This window comes from Armigeres subalbatus, chromosome 3, assembly GCF_024139115.2.
Source record: "Armigeres subalbatus isolate Guangzhou_Male chromosome 3, GZ_Asu_2, whole genome shotgun sequence".
Taxonomy (NCBI): domain Eukaryota; kingdom Metazoa; phylum Arthropoda; class Insecta; order Diptera; family Culicidae; genus Armigeres; species Armigeres subalbatus.
In genome coordinates, this window is record NC_085141.1 from 275,916,990 (window position 1) to 275,939,157 (window position 22,168).

The 22,168-nt window shown below is 38.6% G+C and overlaps 1 protein-coding gene and 2 long non-coding RNA genes across 10 annotated transcripts in view; 2 read left to right on the forward strand and 1 right to left on the reverse strand.

Moving 5' to 3' along the window:
- Positions 1-2,483: 2,483 nt before the first annotated feature.
- LOC134219913 (uncharacterized) lies at positions 2,484-6,647 on the reverse strand. Of its 2 annotated transcripts, none has more exons than XR_009981707.1 (4): positions 6,276-6,647; positions 5,936-6,217; positions 5,441-5,855; positions 2,484-3,136 (listed from the first exon to the last, which is right to left on the reverse strand). It is a non-coding gene; the product is annotated as an uncharacterized LOC134219913 (long non-coding RNA). The 2 variants fall into 2 exon arrangements; XR_009981706.1 differs by having other exon boundaries at positions 2,484-2,837; positions 6,276-6,643.
- A 1,952-nt stretch (positions 6,648-8,599) lies between these two features.
- On the forward strand, positions 8,600-9,497 carry LOC134219914 (uncharacterized). The gene is made up of 3 exons (XR_009981708.1): positions 8,600-8,757; positions 8,815-9,056; positions 9,123-9,497. It is a non-coding gene; the product is annotated as an uncharacterized LOC134219914 (long non-coding RNA).
- Positions 9,498-18,796: 9,299 nt separating this feature from the next.
- The window catches only part of LOC134224547 (kinesin-like protein unc-104), a 174,547-nt gene continuing 171,175 nt past the window's right edge, over positions 18,797-22,168 (forward strand). For 4 of the 7 annotated variants that reach the window (XM_062703927.1, XM_062703931.1, XM_062703932.1 and 1 more), the window contains exon 1: positions 18,797-19,065. The gene's annotated coding sequence lies outside the window, so the exon portion shown is untranslated. The remainder of the gene's footprint in view (positions 19,066-22,168) is intronic. The other 3 variants (XM_062703933.1, XM_062703935.1, XM_062703936.1) reach the window with 2 other exon arrangements.

Below are 22,168 nucleotides of genomic sequence, written 5' to 3' on the forward strand. Positions count from 1 at the left end.
GGTTGGTTGACAGGCTGGTGGATTGGTAGGTTGTTTGAATGGTTGGTTGGTTGATTGGTTGCTTGCTTGAATGGTTGAATAATTGGTTGGTTGGTTGGTTGATTTGTTAGTTGGTTGAATGGTTGGTTGGTAGCTCGCTTGAATGCCTAATTGTTTTATTGGTTGGTTAGTTAATTGGTAGCTTGCTTAAATAGTTGATTTATTGGTTGCTTGATTGGTTGTTTAGTTGGTTGGTTGATTAATTGATTAGTTGATTTGTTAGTTGGTTAAATGTTTAATTGCTTGATTGGTTGGAAGTTGATTGGTAGCTTGCTTGAATGGTTGGTTGGTTGATTGGTAGATTGGTTAATGGTTCCATGATTAATTGGAAGTGGGTTAGAATGATTGTTTGTTTGATTGATTACTTGGTTACTTGATTCGTTTGTTGTTTGGTTGATTTGCTGGTTAATTAGTTGCTTGATTGGATAATTGGTTACTTTATTGATTGGTTGCTTGATTGGTAACTTGCTTGAACGGTTGGTTGCTTGATTGGTTTATTGGTTGATTAGTTCACTGGTATCTTGCTTAAATGATTAATTGCTTGATTGGTTTGTTACTTGATTGATTTGTTGGTTGCTTAGTTGGGGGGTTGGTAGATTGATTTGTTGCTTGATTGGTTAATTGTTTGCTTGATTGATTGGAAGTGGGCTTGAATGATTGGTTGCTCGATTGTTTAGTTGGTAACTTCATTCTTTACTTATAAAGTTGATTGGTTAATTGGTTGCTTGATTTGTTCTTCTTCTTATTGGCATTACATCCCCACACTGGGGCAGAGCCGCCTCGCAGCTTAGTGTTCATTAAGCACATCCACAGTTATTAACTGTGAGGTTTCTAAGCCAGGTTACCATTTTCCCATTCGTATATAATGAGGCTAACACGATAATACTTTTATGCCCAGGGAAGTCGAGACAATTCCCAATCCGAAAATTGCCTAGATTGGCACCGGGAACTGAACCCAGCCACCCTCAGCATGGTCTTGCTTTGTAGCCGCGCCTCCTACCGCACGGCTAAGGAGGGCCCCTGCTTGATTTGTTAGTTGGCTGAATGGTTGGTTACTTGATTGGTAGTTGCTTGGTAGGTTGGTTGCCTAATTGGTTTATTGGTTGGTTAGTTCTTTGGTAGCTTGCCTAAATGATTGATTGGTTTGTTGCTTGATTGATTGGATGGTTGCTTAATTGATGGGTTGGTTGATTGATTAGTTGCTTGATTGGTTAATTGGTTGCTTGAGTGATTGGAAGTGGGCTTGAATGGTTGGTTGCTCGATAGGTTAGTTGCTTATTTGGTTGCTTGTGTAGTTGATTAGTAATTTTATTGATCGCTTGAATGGTGAATTGATTGATTCTTTGATTGGTTGATTAGTTGGTTGGTTCATTGATTTCTTGGTTGATTGGTAGCTAGCTCACTATTAGTTGCTCACTGTGGAAGTGCTTAATAAACACTAAGCTGCGAGGCGGCTCTGTCCCAGTGTGGGGTGTAATGCCAATAAGAAGAAGAAGGTATTGGTTACCAAAGTTTCATGGTTTGCTAAGAACGGAATTTCAGTTTAATGTCTGAAAGCAGTTACGGTTTTACCTAGTCATTCGATAATAAATAGAAACCGGAAGCAATCAACTAAATAACCAACCAAGCACCTAACAAACAATGAAGCAACCAACAAACAATGAGCAACCAACCTACCAATTAAGCAACCAACCAACTATCGAGAAACCAACTAATCAACAACTAACAATAATCAAGCAACAACCAACCAATCAATCAATCAATCAACTAATCAACCAGTCAAGAAACCAACAAAACAACTAATCAACCAACCAATCGACCAACCACTAATCAAACGGTAAAGCAACCCATCAACCAAATAACCAACCAATTAAGCTACCAATCAACTAATCAACCAACCAATCAACTGAATAATTAACTAATCAACCATTCCCGCAACCAACCAATCAAGCAAGCTACTAATCAATCAATCAATCAAGCAACCAGAACTGTTGAATGGTTGATAGTTGGTTGGTTGCTTGCTCCATTTTTGATTGATTGGCTGATTGTTAGTTGGTTGCTTAATTGATTGGTTATTTGGTTGATTGCACAGCAAAAAAATTAGTTGAATATTACATCGAAATCGCTGCAACCAGTTGAGTCCATCGGTATATGTCCGTGATGAACTTACTTTCAAGATAAAAAATCACGTTAATAAAGTAATAAAAAAAAAATAAAAAAAAAAATCGGTATATGACGCACTCGAGAGCTTGCTTTGTAATAATAAAGAGTGACTTAATTTCTCCCGATGTAATAAGATGATGTAATGGAAGCGATGTAAATGAATGTGATGTAAAACCACCCGAAATGTACGGCGTTGAATTAAATTATTTTGGGGAATCAATTTTTATGGAAGTTTTCGGTTATTTATTTATTTAATTTGCTAAATTATAATAATGTTTTTTGTCTTCTCATTATCTATTTTTTATTGCATGCATTTTGTATGAAGTACATTAATTTTATGTCCACAACGTATTTTCTCTATACAGCGGCATGGTGAAATTCAGAAGATTATTGAATGGTTAATTTTACAGTCGGTTACCATTATTTACAGTGGTAGAATCGCGGTAAGCTGAGTGCGCCTATATTTCGTTGTCCTGATCGGTCCATCCGCAGCTCTCATGTGTAATGGTAATATCATCCAGGGGCAGCGTGTCATCTTGAACATGAATTTTCCATCCAGTGAAATAGCAGGGCGAAAGGTGAGTGGCCTCTAAGTCCTTTGAAGATCCCGAATCCTTCTGGGATTATTAAACAATCTTTCAAGGATAAAAAAAAATGATACCCTAATATAGCAAAGAAAATTAGGTAATTAGGGATTCCGAATTGAATTATTTGGGGATTCCGAAGGAAATCCTTTAGGAATTTCAAAGAGAAACCCTCTGGGATTTCGAAAGAAACTTTCTTGGATTCCGAAATGAATGCTTCCAAGATTTCGAAGGGGGAGTATTTCGAAGAGAATTTCTATAAGAATTCCAAAGGGAACACTTTCGGGAATCCAAATGGAATCCTTTAAGAAATTCAAAGGAAATCCTAGAGATTTTTCCTAGAGAGAATCCTAGAGGAATACATTTTGGTTTAATTTGCATTTCAGAAACTCTTCGACGATGCTGGTACTCAATCAGCTAACATTTCTGTATGAGTTATTTGTTTTGAACAAACCGAATAGTTGACAACACAACTGTATACAAATGTAATAGAGGGACTTTTCTTACAGTTCGTACTTAAAAACTTTCACAATCGGCCCTAAAATATAAACCAAAGAGAATCTTTTAGCATTCTGAATGGAAACCTTTCGGGATTCTGAACAGATTTGCTTGGGTTCGCGAATAAAATCCAATAAAATCGTATCATTATTGCAAAAGAAATTGTTTTTTCTACTCCTAATGGAATCCTTTGGTTCTATTAGAGATTGTAAGGAGAATCCTTATAAGTAGCATAAGTAAAATTATTTTTTTATTTTTACTTATAATTAGTTTACCAAATAATTTTACATTTTAAAATTTAAAGTTTTCGTTGTATTCGCCTTTTATACATATGCTTATTTTTAATATTCAATTTTGCTTTAGAATTCTAATAAGTTTACCATTGCAGCCTTAAAGAGATGTTGGCTATAATATCGGCGAATTTGACAGAAAATGACAGAAACTGTCAAATTTGCCGTTTCCGTTCCGCTGACAATTGTGTTTGGGGCTTATATTCAGGATTCCGACGGGAATACTTTCGTGATTTTGATGCGAATCTTTTCGATATTCTGACTGGACTCCTTTCGCGATTCCGATGGAAATTGTTTCGAAATTTTGATGGGAATACTTTCGGGATTGCGACAGGGCTCCTTTCGAGTTTCCGACGGGTTTTATTTCCGGATACCGAAAAGAATAATTTCGAAATCCCATATGAATATTCTTTAGAAACCCGAAAGGATTCCCATCAGAATCGCGAAAGGATTTCCTTCGGAATCCCGAACAAGTCCCTTCAGAACCCCGTAATCATTCCCGTCAGAATCACGGAAAAATCCCGAAAGTATTTCCGTTAGAATTTCAAAAGTGTTACAGTCGGAATCCAGAAAAAAATCTCGTTGGAATTTTGAGAGGATTCCCATCAAAATGAAGAATGGATTCACGTTGAATTTCCGAAGGATCTTCGTCGCAATCGCTAGAGGATTCCTGTCAGAACCCAATCACAAAGCGATTCTCTTCACAATCACGGAAGAATTCCCGTAGAAATCCTGAATGGTAATAAAGTTCTTTTGAGCTTGTTAGTGGAACGTCTTCACTTGTCATAAAACGAGTTCAAAATATCCCATTTAATTCCACCATTTGACCACCAACTCCAAAAAGGATTCCCTTCGGAATCCCGAAAGGATTCCCTTCGGAATCCCGAAAGGATTCCCTTCGGAATCCCGAAAGGATTCCCTTCGGAATCCCGAAAGGATTCCCTTCGGAATCCCGAAAGGATTCCCTTCGGAATCCCGAAAGGATTCCCTTCGGAATCCCGAAAGGATTCCCTTCGGAATTTTCAAAATGATAACCTGCGGATTACCCTTCGAAATAGCAAAAGATTCCCCGTCGAAATCTCGTCGCAATCGTGCAGAAATGCCCATCATAATCCTGAAAATATCGAAATATTGAAATGGCTCCCGTCGGAATTCAAAAAGAATTCGCGTTGGAATCTCGAGAAAATTCCAGTCGGAATCCAGAAAGGATTCCGAGATGAATACTGAAAAGATTTCCGTCGAAATCACAAAAAAATTCCCGTCGGAATATCCTCGGGAATATCGAAAGGATTTCCATCGGAATCCCGAAAAGATCCGCATCACAATTCCGAAAATATTCCCCTCTTAATTCCGGCCAGTGAAAGTATGCTTGTCAAAATCTCGAAAGGATTGAGGTCGATATTACGAAAGGATCACCGTCACAATCTCGAAAGGATTCTACTCGCAATTCCAGAAATATACCCTTCGGAATCCCGTCAGTACTCTTCTTGGAATCCCAAAAAGGCAACTGGATTATTCCAAATGATACCCTGCAGTATTCCAAAAGTTTCATTGTCAAATCTAAAAAAATACCTTCCTCGCAAACCCAAGCAAATCTGTTTAGAATCCCGAAAAGATTCCATTCAGAATGCCAAAAGATTCTCTTCGGTTTATTTTATTGCGGATTGTGAAAGTTTTGAAGTACAAACTGTGGAAAAAGCCCACTATACATTTGTTTTGTCGACTATTCGGTTGTTCAAGCAAATAACTCACCTAAAGATACAGAAATGTTAGCTGACTGGGTTCCACCATCGTGGAAGAGTTCCTAAAATGCAAATCAAACAAAAAAATTATTCTAATACGTAAGTTTTTTTTTATCAAACTTACCTGTAGATTTAAAAACGGGTACGCTTATTGTTGATGTTGATGATACCATTACCTTCTTAATCTTCATGAGTAGGAAAGCTCAGAAAAACTGCTCCATCGTAGTTTTTCTCAGTGGAAACGGTTTCCGGTGCATTTGATTGCAATCAATCACAGTTGCTAGTTGTTTTGAACTCCAAAAAACGTCATTTTCCGGATACGTATAAATGGTTCGAGAAAGCTTCCTCCGTCCTCTCTGCCTGATAACAAATAAGCAGCTCGGCACTGTTGGATGTCATCGAAGAGCAGATTGTGTTTCGAAGAAAAATTGGTGTTGAACTATGGCAGCCCTCGATCGCACGGTTATATATTTTTCCAAAGGAGATGTCCAAAAGCTCGCCACACAAAACTAAAAAGAATTATTTCGATTCATTTGAATCTTTCGGGAAGTTAGGGAACAAAGAATAATCTGAGGGTTTTAATAACAAAATTCTCCATCCAATATTGGACACTACTTACCAGCTAAGCCATGCGCAAGTTTGGGCACGTAGGTATACATTCTACAGCACAGAGCACCTTGGTCGCACCGGCTGCGTTTTACTCATCAGTTAGACTCCATATTTACCACTTTGCTCTCGAATTCACCCTTCGAGCCCGTCCAGGAGTCGTCGATCGCAGGAATCAGTAAAAGCGGCTGTACGCACGCCGACGACATTGTTGTTGTTTGAATTGTTTGGTAGCGGTCCACCGTCTGCACTGGAACCATCTGGAACCGTGTACTGCGACAAGTTTCGCAAGGCGCTATAAGATAAGCAGTTTCAATTACAATTTGCGGAGGATTGCAAAATACATTACTTACCATATTATTGATATGCCAGTTTGGAGCCATTGGTCGTACGGCTGAATTTTTATCCATCACATGCACATCTGAATTCGCGAATTTCACCGTCCGGAGTATTGGCTGGTCGGTTTTCGATGTTTCCATACCTTCGCGTTTTTTTTTCACTGCCCAACGCATTTCACGAAACAAACGGACTGGCCCACCAAAATTCTTTCACGACCGAATCGGAAAGTCATCATCGATTCATCGACGGCGACGCTGAGAGGGAAGGTGAGGGAGAAAAACAAACAGACAAACTGTCAAAACATCGAGAGGGGTAAGTCAGCGCTCGTAAAATATTTATGTGTAATGTAATTCGTCACCCACGAGGGGTATTTTCTTTAAAATGAAGAAGAAGACATGGTGCCCGATTTTCTGATGGCTTTGTTCCGGACATTTCGGTCTATGTATTCGTCAATGGTATAGCCACTATGGTTAAAACGTTATCAGACTACAGTATACGATTATGGTCCAGTACCATTATCATTATGGTTCAACGTGGAACGTAAACCGTTCTAATAACGGTTCGGCTATCGTTTGTATTTATGCGAAATTTTCTAAAAATGTTCCCGCATAATTACAAACTGTACATGGATATTTTCCCGTGCGGTCGACAACAGTATCCTTTACTGTTGACAACTGTAAATGAACAATCTTATATAAAGTTTTAACAGTTTGTGGTACGGTTATTTGACAAATAACAATATGTTGAATGGGTTGTTAAGTTATGTCACCATAAAAAATCATCTGTTTTCGCGTGCAAAATTTTCGCTCAACAGTATTGTCTGTTTCCTTGGTAACAAAACGCGCCTACCATTTTTTAGGCACTATCAAAATCGTCGCCAACATCTTTATTCTAAAATTATGTTAGTTTTATTAGAAAATAATGTCAATCTGCATTAAAAACAGGTCTCAATTTTGGGAAATAATGTGATTATTGAGGGTCTGTCTCAATTGGAGAATTAAACGGAAATTAAACTTAAAAGTGACATTTCAATAATTATCGAATAACCCTGCTCGCAGAGCAAGATTACTTTTGACAGATATCGAATCATTTTGCATCGATGTCTTATTGGAATTGCTGGGTAGCACCAGCCATTCTTATGATTGGGTTATTCGCTAATTTTCGAACTGTCACTTTTAAGTTTAATTCTCCAAATGAGACAGACCCTGAGTATATAAAATTTTGTTCACAGTTGATTTGACAGATCTTATGGCCATTTCTGCTGGCGACGATTTTGGCGTCAATTTGTTTTGCGACGATTTCAAATCGTCGCGGCCGATAAGGTGGGAAATTGATAATATGATAACAAGACAAAATTTTCAAAACGACTTATCTGCTTTTGTAAACAAAGATTCAATCGTCGATTTGACGCATCTGATAGCACTTCGACGCAATCCAACGCCGTCAACAGGTAGCAAAAACCTTCACTTACCTATTGATAGTGTTGGTTTGCGTGGGAGTGCTATCAGATTCGTCAAATCAACGTTCGAATCTTTCCCAAGTAACCATAAGCATTACAAAATAGCATGATCACAGCATTATATACGTCTCTAATGCAGTCTTTTAAAGCTGACTAGCTCTGCGTGCTATTATAATGCTCATTTGATGCTGCAAAAGGCGAAATAGCGTGCCAATAAGATGCTGTATAATGAAAGCACTCATATAGCCCTTCTAATGCTGTTGTAGTGCAATGATAATCCTGTCAAATTTCACAGCCCGTTTTTAGCACTGCTGATGCTTTTGAAAAGTAGATCTTTGGGAGATCTGGTTCTGGTTCCCATGGCTATTTTTAGATTGAATTATATAAAAAAGTGAGTCGATGAATTATTGATGCAAATGATTAATCAAAATAAAAGCTGTAAGCTTTTTTATTATTCTTCATACTTAATAATATCCTTAAATGTCGCTTATGAACTAATAGATTATAACTTCTCCGGGTCTCGAACTGATGTTGTCTCCTTGTTCATCGTGGGTGTGCTCCTTTGCTGCCAGGGCTATACGGGATATATAAGTATCCAATGAAATGTGACCAATTTAAATAACTAAGTTCATTTGACTTCAATCTCGATTCAGCTGTGTTGCCAGTATGTTACGCTCAACAAATAAATTCTTATCAGAAATGTTATAGCATGAACTCTTTATATTCGTACGGTAATAGAAACCTCCTCCCTCCTTTTCGATACGTATATTGATACACTGCACCTACAAGGATCTTATGAAAAAGCTTTAATTACATCGTGCGTAATTAATGTAAATTATTTTAATAACGATAAATAAAAATGATAATTTCAAATTTGTATCTACAGTGAAACTGGCAACTTTGTAATAAACACCGATAGGTGAAATGTCAAATGTATTTTTTAAACAAAACAAACGATCTTGATTCCACATCGAATTTAAAACTCTTGTGATAATTTTCTAAATGTTTGTAGTTTTTCAATCAACTTCGCGTGATCGGTAAGTTATTCAATATGAAATAAAACATTTGTGGTGAGAATATGTTTTTTATTATAGGTGCCCTGATAGGTTTCATGGACGTTCAATTGTTCCTCCGCGGCGAGCATTTCGGAGGTTCGTTGAAAATGGATAAGAAACTGGATTGTTGAGAAGTTATTATGATCTGGGAGCTATGATGGTTGTGAGCCCAGTGAAGTGTTCGGTTGGTGTTTTTCGTTAAAGGAAGTTTCCTACCATTCAAATGGACACGAAAGTGCTGATTGGCTACCGGAGTAAAACAGCGGAATAACTCCAATTGTGTAAGCTTCAACTAAACATTAGAATAGGTATTTGAAACATTGAAAATATGTTTTGCTCTTCTACAGACAATGACATGGGTGAACAGGCCATGATAAAAGATTGTCCAGCTGCGCAGTACATCAAGGAAATGGAATCCAGACCACACCGGGTACAACGTATTCTGGCGATCATCATATGAATAGTTTCGTATGGACGAATCCTGCTTAAAATTAGTATATGAGTTATAAAATAATGAGACCGTCTGTTCAACCAATCGGCCACATCAGGAGCCGATGTTGGTTCCTGTGCAACTGGAAGGGAGGACCTAAAGAGTCTATCGAAGAAGTGAGAACCATCGACAAGACTTGAAGACATGAGTATTTAAGATAAATTATGTGTACCTTATTCAATAAATCAAATTTTAATAACTCCGGGAATGGATAAATATATGTTTTTACTTCTTCATACAATACAACCCAAAGTTGTACGACAGAAATAACCTATATCCATAAATGCTTCTTTGTACTTTTTTATGTGCTTTTTAATTGCCTTCTATAATGAGCAAAAAATGCATTACAAAAACTAGGTGGATTGATTTGGGTTTATATAAAATAGTAAAAATTTTGTCCAATGGCTGTCGTGTATGACTTGAACTAGTTTTTAAATATCTATAAATAGATTGGATGCTAGCATTCCTGAAGCTGATTTAGAGCAAATATGCATTAAAATTGCTCGGTGTTTCAATGCATTAAATCAAGCATTGAATGAGCATTGTAGACAAATATAATGCTAATAATAATGCCACATTTGTTTATGCTTCAAAGCATTAGCAATGCTTATATATGACTTGTATGCTTGAGGAATGCTATTATTTAGCTTTTAAGCAGTTGAAATGCCATTAAAGGGCCATTAGCAGGCTGTGGCATAATGCTTACGGTTACTTGGGCTGTTTACAAAAGCAGATAAGTCGTTTTGAAAATTTTGTCTTGATAAAATGTTGACATATCTCCGGTACTTTTTCAAATCGGCGTATGTAACATTTTGATCAAGCTGAGAAAATCGGCTTGGAAGTTTTCAGATTTCATTTTTATTCCTATTTAAAAACTAAACATTTTTATTGCAAGTGAATTCACCTCAACGATACATTAAGAAAAGGTTCATCGTCACTGACTCTGAAGTCTGTCCTGCGTGTGAACATTTCAGTTATTTTGACAAAAATATATGTTACAACGTTCTGCAAAAGATAAATCACATACGTCGTTCTGACCGAGGTCATGCTACTTTCGTCGAAATGTTACGCTGCTCCGTATGCTGCATTGTTGATACGTCGAAATGTTGCGTCAAGTTGAAACGTTTCACGCACATGCGACAAAAAAATTGCAACACTTACAGCACGACGTAACAACATTTGCTGCAGAAAAACAACGTAAAATGTTTTTCTTAACAAAAATCAGAATTTTCAAGCAATAAGCTTAATTTTGAACTCAGTGATGAAAAAGTACAAGCAGACGCACGTTTTAAACTATTTAGTTGTTCGAAAAAACTTTTTAAAGTACATTTTTGGCGAAGCGGTGTATGTGCAATATTTTCAATAATGATGTTACACCGTTTTGTAAAATATTGATTTACATTTTTAATAACGCATTTTCATGTAGCTTTAAAGATATACACATTTTTAGATGAATTTGATGCCATATGCTGTTGAAAACGGGTTTGTTTACAATTTGCGACATACGCCGTTTTGAAAAAGTACCCGAGATATAATGCAGGAAATAAAGAACATTTTAGGGTCTGTCTCATTTGGAGAATTAATCTGAAATTAAACTTAAAAGTGACATTTGAATAATTATCGAATAACCCTGATCGCATTGCAAGATTACTTTTGACAGATATCGAATCATTTCGCATCGATGTCTCATTGGAATTGCTGGGTAGCACCAGCCATTCTTATGATTGGGTTATTTGCTTATTTTCGAACTGTCACTTTTAAGTTTAATTCTCCAAATGAGACAGACCCTTAGAGACAGCATGTTATATGTTGACATTTAGTGATGATGTCGAGCAGTTATGGTTGAATCCAAGATGAATACACAGCTAGGTGTTGCAGTTTGCCCAATTTATGGACGAGAAGAAGGCGGGGGTGAAAAATTCATTTTCGGTGCAAAACATAAACAAACCGGCTGGCTCTCCCATACTAAAATCCAAGATGGCTGAGTTAGGAAATTTCAGTAGGTGGATTAGCCAATCAGGAAATTGGCGCACTAACGCGGCGACATCACGCCACGCGTTGCACCAATCAGGTGTTAGGAAGTAGGAATGTGCATAGTATGCACAATTAGACTATAAAACAGTTTACCTGAGTCGCTCAGGCCCTCTTTTATCATTGTAACGTAAGTGAATAAAGTGCTGTGTAAACGCGAGTAAGTTTTTAAAAACCGGAAACTAGACGAGAAATCCCTAACTGGTGTCAGAAGTGGGATACCGCGTGTGAAAAGTGGTGTTAAAACTAAGTGTTTAAAGTGATTAGCCGAGACAGCGATCCAGAAGCAGTCACGCTTTGCATCAATCGAGGATCATCGATAACGCAGCGACACAGCCAACGGGGACGACATCGAGCAATCCGCCACGTAGCACACATTCTCCGAGCCGGAGAAGAACTATATCAAGCATTCAACCTTTAATGCTATCATCGATTATACAGTAAGTACTAATCCTTTTATTCAACACACTTTATTCAAAACTCGCACAATAATGGCTAAAACACGTGCCGATGAAATTGAGCAGCTCAGGGCCACAGTGGCTGAGCTTAAGTTGGAAATGTCCAACAGAGATAACGCTGGCCCCGAATTAGAATTGGAGGAGCTCAGGACGGAAATGGTCGAGCTTCGATCTCAGCTGGCGGCCGGGTCATCTCAGGGCAGGGATGCTTTTAGGCTCCCCGACCCATTTAAATTTCTCTCTGAATTCTCAGGGAATAAAAAGGAGCTATCCGCATGGATAGAGGAAGTCGACGAACTCTTTAATGATTTTAAAGTTAAAAATCAACAGGGAGGATACTCCCTTAGTAGCCTACATATTAGGGCTATTAAAAACAAAGTAAAAGGTGAAGCACGCACAGTTTTGTGCGCGAACGGAAACCCGAACACAATTGAAGGTATCAAAAAGGTTCTCATAGAGAACTACGGCGACGAAAAGGATTTTATAACAAATCTATCGACGCTCTTCCGCATTAGAAAAGGTGACAAGGGTCACTTAAGATTTTATAACGAGATGAAGGAGACTAACATTCGATTGAAAGCCAACCTTATCTCAAAACCCTTCACGGCACATGAAATTATAGAAATTATCACGGTAGCGAAATACCTAGATAACATTCCAGAGCCGCTTGGCTCTATCATTAGAAATTCTAAACCAAACAATCTGGAGGAGGCGCATCAAGCGGTGCTGCTGAACCAGAACGCGGAAACGCGAACTAAAACGCAAACGTTTTCAAACCAAACCAAATTTCATAACAAGCCTTTTAAACCGCTCAACGGGGGAACGAGCGGCTCCCATCCACCGCAGACCAGCGCCCAGAAATTTAACACCTCGCCACATAACGCAGCTGTTAAATATAGAAAGCCCTTCTTTAACAAACCGAGGGCCGAAACAAATAATACAGAGGAAACTGAGCCGTATGAAAGAGAGGAAGAAGAAGAAAAAGAAGAAGAAGAGCATGAATTTGTGGACGAAATTAATTTGGAAGCTGATGAACTAAATTTTCACGCGGTACGCCTAATGAAGAAGAAAACTTGAATTTTATTCCTTACTTTAGATTTCCCACAAGCAAAGGCTATTTGAATTTCCTTATTGACACTGGGGCCAACAAGTCGTACATAAATCCAGAGCACGTAAAGCGCGCTTCTAAACTTAGGCAACCTTCGATTATTAGTAATAAAAATGGGAAATTTGCAATCGACAAGGTAGTACACGCTAATTTCTTTCAGGAAGCATTTGACAAGAAACTTCCTTATCATTTGTTCAAATTTCATAAATTCTTCGATGGCCTAATCGGCTACGAGAACATTGCAAAGATGAAAGCTAAAATCGACTCTAGCAATCATCAATTAGTAATTGGAAACTCGAATTTCTCACTTTCAAAATATTATCCATGTTCAATAAACTTTCATGAGCAGTCGGAGAATATGTTTGAGATATGCACCACTGCTGATGGTGCATTCCTCATAGAAGACGAGTTAAACATAACAAAAGGCATCAGGTTACAACCCGGACTATATGAAGCCAAATGTAACCGTGCCGTTGTACATTTAGCCAGCGACAAACATATCAGGGTAAATGATATACAACCGCTCGAGAACGAACGTTTCTTTCTAAACCAGAATGAAACGCAAGTTAAATTAAACTTCCCTTCCGATCATTTGAATAAAGAAGAGAAGCGAGAACTGGTGAAAGCACTTAAGCCCTACAGGGATGTGTTCTTTAATGAAGAACAGAAGCTCACTTTCACACATGAAATTAAGCATAAGATTGAAACAAATGATGAAAAGCCGATTCATCAAAAGACGTACAAATACCCCTATCATTTGAGAAAGGAAGTATCCGAACAGATACAGAAAATGCTCGATTCGGGTATAATTAGGGAATCATCATCTTCATGGACATCGCCTATCTGGGTGGTACCCAAAAAGATGGATAACTCCGGGAAAAAGAAATACCGGATAGTGGTAGATTACAGGAAGTTAAACGAGAAAACTCCCGCAGATCGATACCCTATTCCGGAGATCAGCGAGATTCTAGACCGGCTCGGAAAGGCCCAATACTTCTCAGTATTAGACCTGGCCAGCGGATTTCACCAGATCGAAATAGACCCCAAAGACATTCCCAAAACAGCATTCAATATTGACCATGGTAAATTCGAATTCGTTCGTATGCCATTTGGCCTAAAGAATGCTCCGGCTACATTCCAGAGGCTGATGGACTCTGTTCTTCGAAAGCACCTGGGAATAAGATGCTTCGTCTATATGGACGACATCATAATATTCTCATCCTCCCTGAAAGAACATGTAAAGGACATCACGAAAGTCTTAGAGACATTGCGTGATGCGAATCTCAAGGTACAATGTGATAAGTCGGAATTTCTCCGCAAGGAGGTCGAGTTCCTTGGTCATGTGTTGTTACCACAGAAGGAGTGAAACCAAATCCTAATAAGATAGAAGCCATTCTAAACTGGCCTCTACCAAAAACCCCAAAACAGCTGAAATCATTTCTTGGAACTGTCAGCTATTACCGTCGCTTCATACCGGGATTCGCTAACATTGCAAAACCGCTCACGAGCCAGCTGAGAGGTAAAAGCAAGACTGTAAATTATGAGTCCGCAGGTTTTGAGAATTCCTTCAAAAAGCTAAAACAAATCATGTCTACAGATTTGTTGCTAGCCTATCCAGACTATGATAAACCATTCATTCTTACGACAGATGCCTCCAACATTGCTATCGGAGCAGTACTGTCACAATTAGAAGACGGAAAAGAGAGGCCGATAGCTTACCTCTCACGCACGCTGTCTAAAGCAGAAGAGAATTACTCCGCGACTGCCAAAGAACTATTAGGTATTTATTTTGCTGCTAAACGATTTAGACCCTACCTTTATGGGAAACCGTTTACAATTTATACTGATCATGAGCCTTTAACCAAAGAGCTTAAGCTTACAGACGCCACTGGACGAGTTACTCGTCAGAGGCTGTATTTGGAACAGTATGATTTTAAAATCGTGTACAAAAAAGGGAAACAAAATGTGGTCGCAGATGGTTTATCCAGAATTCCCGCTATCGAATTGAATTTACAAGAACTGACCAATGAATGTTTTCCGAACGATAAATTATACGGCCCCGAAATAATCAACAGGTTTAAAAACCAACTTATCATTCGCGTTACCGGCGATAGCCGTAAAAGCCCCCACATCATGTGTAAAATTTTCCCTGGCCAAATAAGACATGTGTTTCATAGGTTGAACTATTCCAAAGAAGAGTTGGCGGACATCGTTAAAAAATATCTAGACCCAGATGCTAGTAATTGCTTATTTGCACCCCTAGAAATAGTTCGACTTTGTGATGAAATCATAAGAACAAACTATAGTAAAAATTTAAAGGTTCATTATTCTAACCTATTATTACCCGATATCGTTTCAGCCAAGGACCAAGAGGAATTCATAAGAAAAGCACATAATTTCAACCATCGCAATCACAAACTAACATACGAGGAAGTGAGGAAATCCGCTTACTTTCCTGGTATGCTAGGAAAAATCAAAGCCTTTGTTAAAAACTGCGAGGAATGTAAATTCTCGAAATACGAAAGAAAACCGTTCAAAATCCCGATTTCAAGAAGGATTTACGATGAGCCCTTTGGAAATGACTTCAACGACGTATATGTAAAAGAAACGCAGAAATTTTTGACCATCGTAGATTCGTTCTCAAAGTTTGCACAAATATATCACATTCCAAATGAAACTACAGATGAATTAACGGAAATACTCGTCGAGTATTTCAAAACCTTCGGGTTGCCGAAAATGATAACATGTGATCAGGCAACAGGGTTTCGAAATGCTCGATTTAAAGAATTCCTGGAAAGACAAGGAGTCGCTCTTCACTTTGCTAGCGATAGTAGAGGCAATGGAATTGTGGAACGTTTCCACAATACACTGCTTGAAATGTACCTAGCAAATCGTAGAAAAGTTGAAAACTTGACTCTCTACGAAGGATTAGCTTTGATAACAGCGCTCTATAACGATTCGAGACATAGCGCGACTAATTTGAAACCTCGCGAAATCATATTTGGAACTAGCTCATCACTGAAACCTGCCGAAATTAACCTTGCAAAACAAAAGATTATACAAACAGCACGTGACAACATCAAATTTATGGCAACGAGACACAACGAAAACATAAAAACGACGGACGCACAAAATTACGAGAATATAGATCAAAAACAAGTATTGGTTAAAGGAAAGGCGAAGCCACACCCTTCTGGCCACCGATACAGACTAATAGATATAACACGACAGACAGACAAAACTATTACTGACCAACAAAATATAAAAACACACAAAACAAACGTTAAAATGCTCTGACATATGGCAATTCCCTTTACAGACTATGTTTTCTGGCGACGGTGACTTCGAAATTTCTACATGTTCACGACCTTGGACAAAATCCTCTCGCAGTAGTGACGATGGGCAATGCCAGAGTTAGCAGCAACCACCTTAGAATCCTACATAAAATAGATATGAACATTATGGAAGACGCAATTGAACGAGTCAGAGCAGTAGCTAATGACAGGGCTTTGAAGGATGAAATACTAGGACCTCTGATTAAGTTAAAAATTAGTAAGCTGATAGAAACTCACAGTAAATTGAAACCAGTCACTTCTAAACGAACCAAAAGATGGGAAACCTTAGGATCAGCATGGAAATACATTTCCGGTAGCCCCGATGCAGAAGACTTGAGAATCATAAACACAACCACTAATTCCTTGATAGACCAAAATAACGAACAGATTAGAATTAATTGGCAGTTTGAAGATAGGATCCGTAATATGTCAGCATCTTTATCAAAATTTATTTCAAGTGTTACGACCGAAGTAGTTAATAGAATGAACACAATTAATTTGCTTTTAACATAGACGAATTGACCAAACATTTAGATACCATAGAAGAAGCAATCTCATTAGCTAGGGCAAATATCCCCAGTAGCCGACTCCATCACTGCACAGGAGCTGCAGCTGGCTAGGAATCTCATCACGGATAATCTTCTCGGTTTGGATTCACCAAACGACATTCTCGATATCGCAAGTGCTTACGTCCTACACAATGCTCAACAGATCATTTACGTACTCAAGATACCGAAGATAAAAGCCATAAACTATGAACTATATTACATAGAGCCAATCATCTACAATAGTTCAAAGATCCTCGTCCAGTCAAATTATTTCCTCAAAGGTATCAAGTCATATTCAGTCCAATCACCCTGTCCAAAGCTGAAAAATCTCTACATCTGTCCCACTCATCAACTAAAGCTGGCAGATCAGTGTATTACAAAACTAATTAGCGGAAATTCAGCTCACTGTTCTATGGAAAAGGTATATAAACAAAACCCAATCAAAAGAATCGACGAAGTTAATATTCTCATTAACGACGGAAATATAACAATATCATCAGACTGTTTGGAAGAACCCAAAGTTTTAGTCGGATCATTTCTAATACAAATCTCTAATTGCTCAATATACATGGACCAGGAGGAATACGTCAACAAGGACACCGTTATACCAATAAAGTCCTTTTTACCGACCACCGGACTACAGGTAAACACCACTAAAACCATAGATCGTATGCCTTTAGAATTTTTGCAGAACTTCCACATGGAGCATCGCGAAAACCTTCGGAAACTAAATCTAACCACAGAAAATATCCAAGGAAGGCTTGACATTCTCAAATTGATCTCTTTCGGATCGATCTCTGCCACAACGATTATGATCGCCGGAGTCATCTTTATTTGGCTGTTCAGAAGTATCATTCTATGCCAGCGTAATACTAACAACGAGGAGATAGTGCAACCAGAACCCAGAGAAGAACCAAATCCCATTCCAGAACCCAGGAAACCGAGGCTTATCCCACAATAACAAATCATCTACGGACGACCGCAGCTGTTTAGTATCGCGAAAGTCGAGGACGACTTTCAAGTAGACGGGGAGTAGTTAGGAAATTTCAGTAGGTGGATTAGCCAATCAGGAAATTGGCGCACTAACGCGGCGACATCACGCCACGCGTTGCACCAATCAGGTGTTAGGAAGTAGGAATGTGCATAGTATGCACAATTAGACTATAAAACAGTTTACCTGAGTCGCTCAGGCCCTCTTTTATCATTGTAACGTAAGTGAATAAAGTGCTGTGTAAACGCGAGTAAGTTTTTAAAAACCGGAAACTAGACGAGAAATCCCTAACTCTGAATCGTGAATTTGGCAGATTGGAACACCTAGTGGTGTATTCATCTTGGTTGAATCGATCGAAAAGTATTCGATAACCGCAACGTAAACTGTGAAGCAATATCTTACATCGTAATAATGATTCTGACCATATAACATGTTGTTTTTTGTTATGCGGGTTTTATTCAAATTAAGTGCTCCAAAGTGAGAGGACGTAACTTGTGAACGAGCCCCAACACTTCAGCGCATGGAGCGCACGCCGCGCACGCACTTTGTGCCCAAAATTATAAAAGCATTGACTGACAGCACAACAAAATCTAAATCCTCGCTTCACATTCGGAAAAGGCCTCAAACAAAAAGCCACATATTTTGCATAATCGTTCAAATTTTGTATTTTTTTTTTTGAAAATATGTTTAAGTTCCCCCATTCCTGTTTCACGCATGGATAATGCATAGCTGCGAGCTCTGCGTGGAAATTGTTCAATTCACTTGCCCTGTCAAAACGTAGCATAATTGCCATGGGTGGCAGACATAACTACCCAGTCACTTGGTAAACTCAGATGGTCAGATGTCAATGAAGGAAAAAATCTCTCTCTTCCGAAAAGACGGATATGATGTTTATATGCTAAACTAATGGCGTTAACAAATCTGATGAAATTATTTCAATGAACGTTTCAGCCATATTATGCTCTTTTCAAATCTTATGCGAGATCTGACAGCATTTGATTTTGTTTGCGTTTTCCTCGATTTGTTTACTTTTTTTTCGCATGTTGATGCGATGGGTGGAAGTGGAAAACGAAAACAGACATAGGTGGTGGGAAGTGTCAGGTCCTTATTGGGTGAGTGCTGGTAGGAGAGCAAGAAAAATCGAATTTTCCTCAACAGGATTCGCAGTGGTGTTCAGTCGATCGATTCAGTGTTTTTCTTCCAAATCTGGAAGCTTGCGAAACCATTAGTAGTGAAACTAAAAACCGATCATTTTCTAGTGCTTGGTGAATATTGTAGGAAAAGGGGCTGAAAGGATTTGTTATTTCAAGGACTTTATTTTCAACGAAGGTAAGTGGTAGTGCTACGCCTTATATTAGAAAATCTAGCCTTTTAATAAAAAGTTCTGTGGTTTTCAAAATAAGAAAATTTTATCATTGGAAAACAAAGCTGCTGTGTTATCTGGGTTGAAATAATTTGTTTGATAGTTTAGTTTGTAGATGTATGATTCATCACAATGAAGGTCATTCTATTCACAATCAAGATTTCCAAGGTATTGATTTAGATTTATTACAAGTTTCTTCCCTTTCTCGTACACTAATGGTTCGTTTATATGTTTGATTATCCAAGCGGACTATCCGACAATACCGCGAAATAAGCAAAACTAAGTTAATTAAATTAGTCAAGGACCATTCGTAGGCTAAACACCAGATCCGTGGCTAATCGGCCCTCACGAAAACCAGCCTGATATTCGCACACGAGCGGTTTCAGTCAGTTAAACAGAATACGCGACAAAATTGTTACGCGACAGAATGTATTTGTACTAGTCTACGTCGGTTGACGAAATAAACAAATAAAAATAAATTATGTACGGCGAGCTTAGAAGAGTGATCCCTCTGTAATTTGCGCACTTTAGTATGCTGCCGTGAATCGCATATTTGTCCCATATGAATAGGGAACCATGCAAAGATGGGACAAATATGCGATTCACGGCAGTATGGGCCTTTTCTTCCATTTGTTAAAGATCGGCCATTCGAGACAATCAACTGCCTACAAGCCGGTAGGCAGTTCTTCATCCTCCCATATTTCTTAATAATGTGGTGGATCGATTGATCACTTCCAAGCTTGAGAAGATCGACTGAGATCTTCTTGTCCTTCCCAGCAGCTCTACTGTTTTTCAGTTTATTTAGAGTCTTCATTTTTCTGTCTAATTTTTATAATAGAGACTTTCAGCAAGAGGGGCCCTCCTTAGCCGTGCGGTAAGACGCGCGGCTACAAAGCAAGACCATACTGAGGGTGACTGGGTTCGATTCCCGGTTCCCGGTCTAGGCAATTTTCGGATTGTAAATTGTCTCGACTTCCCTGGGCATAAAGGTATCTTTGTGTTAGCATCATGATTAGGGTGGCTCAAAAAACACTTTTTCAAATTTTTTGATTGGCCGCCCTTTTATTCGGTTCTATTTGATGCCCTGATGCTCTGGACAAAATTTCAGCCAAATCGGTCAACGTTTGGGCGGTGCTAAACTCGTTGGAAGTTTATATGGAAAAATGCATGCACAAACATCCAAAAACAGTGATTTGCTGTAGGACGGCGCAATTTACGATCAAGAACTATGATACTCATTCAGTTCTTGAAGAATTTAATACAGAATGCTATGCTGAAAACCGCGAGAAGATTAGAGTTTATTAGGCAAAGATATTAGCATTTTACTGGAGTGATGTAGGGGTGAATTTATTTCTTTTCAAAGGTAAAAAAAACGAAATTTGCTCAAACCCCACTTCGGAGAAATGCTAATAACTTAGCCGGGGAAACTCTAATCTTCTCGCGGTTTTCTGCATAACATTCTGTATTAAATTATTCAAGAACTGAATGAGTATCATGGTTCTTGATCGTAAATTGTGCCGTCCAACTGCAAAACACTGTTTTTGGATGTTTCTGCATACATTTTTGCATATAAACTTCCAACGAGTTTAGCACCGCCCAAACGTTGGCCGATTTAGCTGAAATTTTGTCCAGAGCATCAGAGCATCAAATAGAACTGAAACAAAGGGCGGCCCATCAAAAAAATTGAAAAAAGTTTTTCTCATACTAATTTGAGCCACCCTAATCATGATATACGAATGCAAAAATGGTATTAACTTGACTTTGAAACCTCGCAGTTAATAACTGTGGAAGTGCTTAATGAACACTAAGCTGCAAGGCGGCTCTGTTCCAGTGTGGGGATGCAATACCAAGTAAGAAGAAGAAGAAGCCCGAGGCTGGCTCGTCTCTTGAGCCTTTTCAACCTCACCCGTAGGCGGTTCTTCAGCTTGACCGTCGTCGGCTATGTCGACATCGGGCAATAAACTAACTTGTGGCAATTTTTCGATTTTTTGTTTAGAATTAAAAAATATAGAGATGTCAAAAATACGAGTTCTATGGGTAAATTGTACTTAAGTAAGTGAAAGAATCAATTTACGGGAAAGGCCAATTAGGCTAGACCGTACTAGACATTCGTTTAGACATATTCTTTTATTTCGAAATTACAGTGCTATTGTGGAAAGTATTTGGATTATTATTTGTAAAAGTTCTTTATTTACGACAATAAAATCACTACAACATGCGGTAGGCATTTATCCCTCCCCTTGGATATGTTACCTTGCCGCGGTGGGTGGGCTTACGCCATTAGCACTGATATGGCAACCAAAGACATATCCTGTCGTGGTGGTATCACATGTTGATTATTTTTGTTTAAGGCCACGTCATAATCTGGCATTGATGCACTGATCTTACGGATGTGATCCAACGGACGTCGAGTCTTGGAGCCTTGAATGGTAGTGCAGTCAGGCAGATCTCATTCATCAGTGATAATGGTGGTAGATCTCTTCTTTTCTGCAATACTTTTCTGAAGCGTTCCCTGATTACGATGAGTCGTAGCCGCGGTTAATTCTTGCTAGATTTTTATTGAGTGTGATCAATGTTATCGACGGTAATAGGGAATTGACTGTTGGATTCACTGAGTAGAAGTTTTATCAAAACTAGGAACGTGGCGCCTTTTTTTGTTATGGCTCACTTTGAAGAACCATAATTAAATTACCACAAATTATAACGATGGCATGCAAACAATCTTATAATGGCTTCATTCTCGATAATTTTTACTAATTGATAGGGAATAGGCGTGATGAAGCCTTACTTTGCCACCGAAAAGTGAATCTATAGCTCTGACCACGACCCACACAATTATAGTTACGCTTGCTTTTAAGGCTTTAGGACAATTAGACAACTTAGGGATCATTTCTTCATCTTCGCATAACGGTTTAACTAGGTTTTTCGTCTAAGCAAAGCTGACCTTTAGTGATAAACAAATGGAGGCAATTTACTGACAGCTATACGCAACATAATCTTCAAGGAACTGAGTAAGCTGTGGCACGCACGGTTGACGTTTTTGTTTGTTGCTGCAGAAAATATTACTAC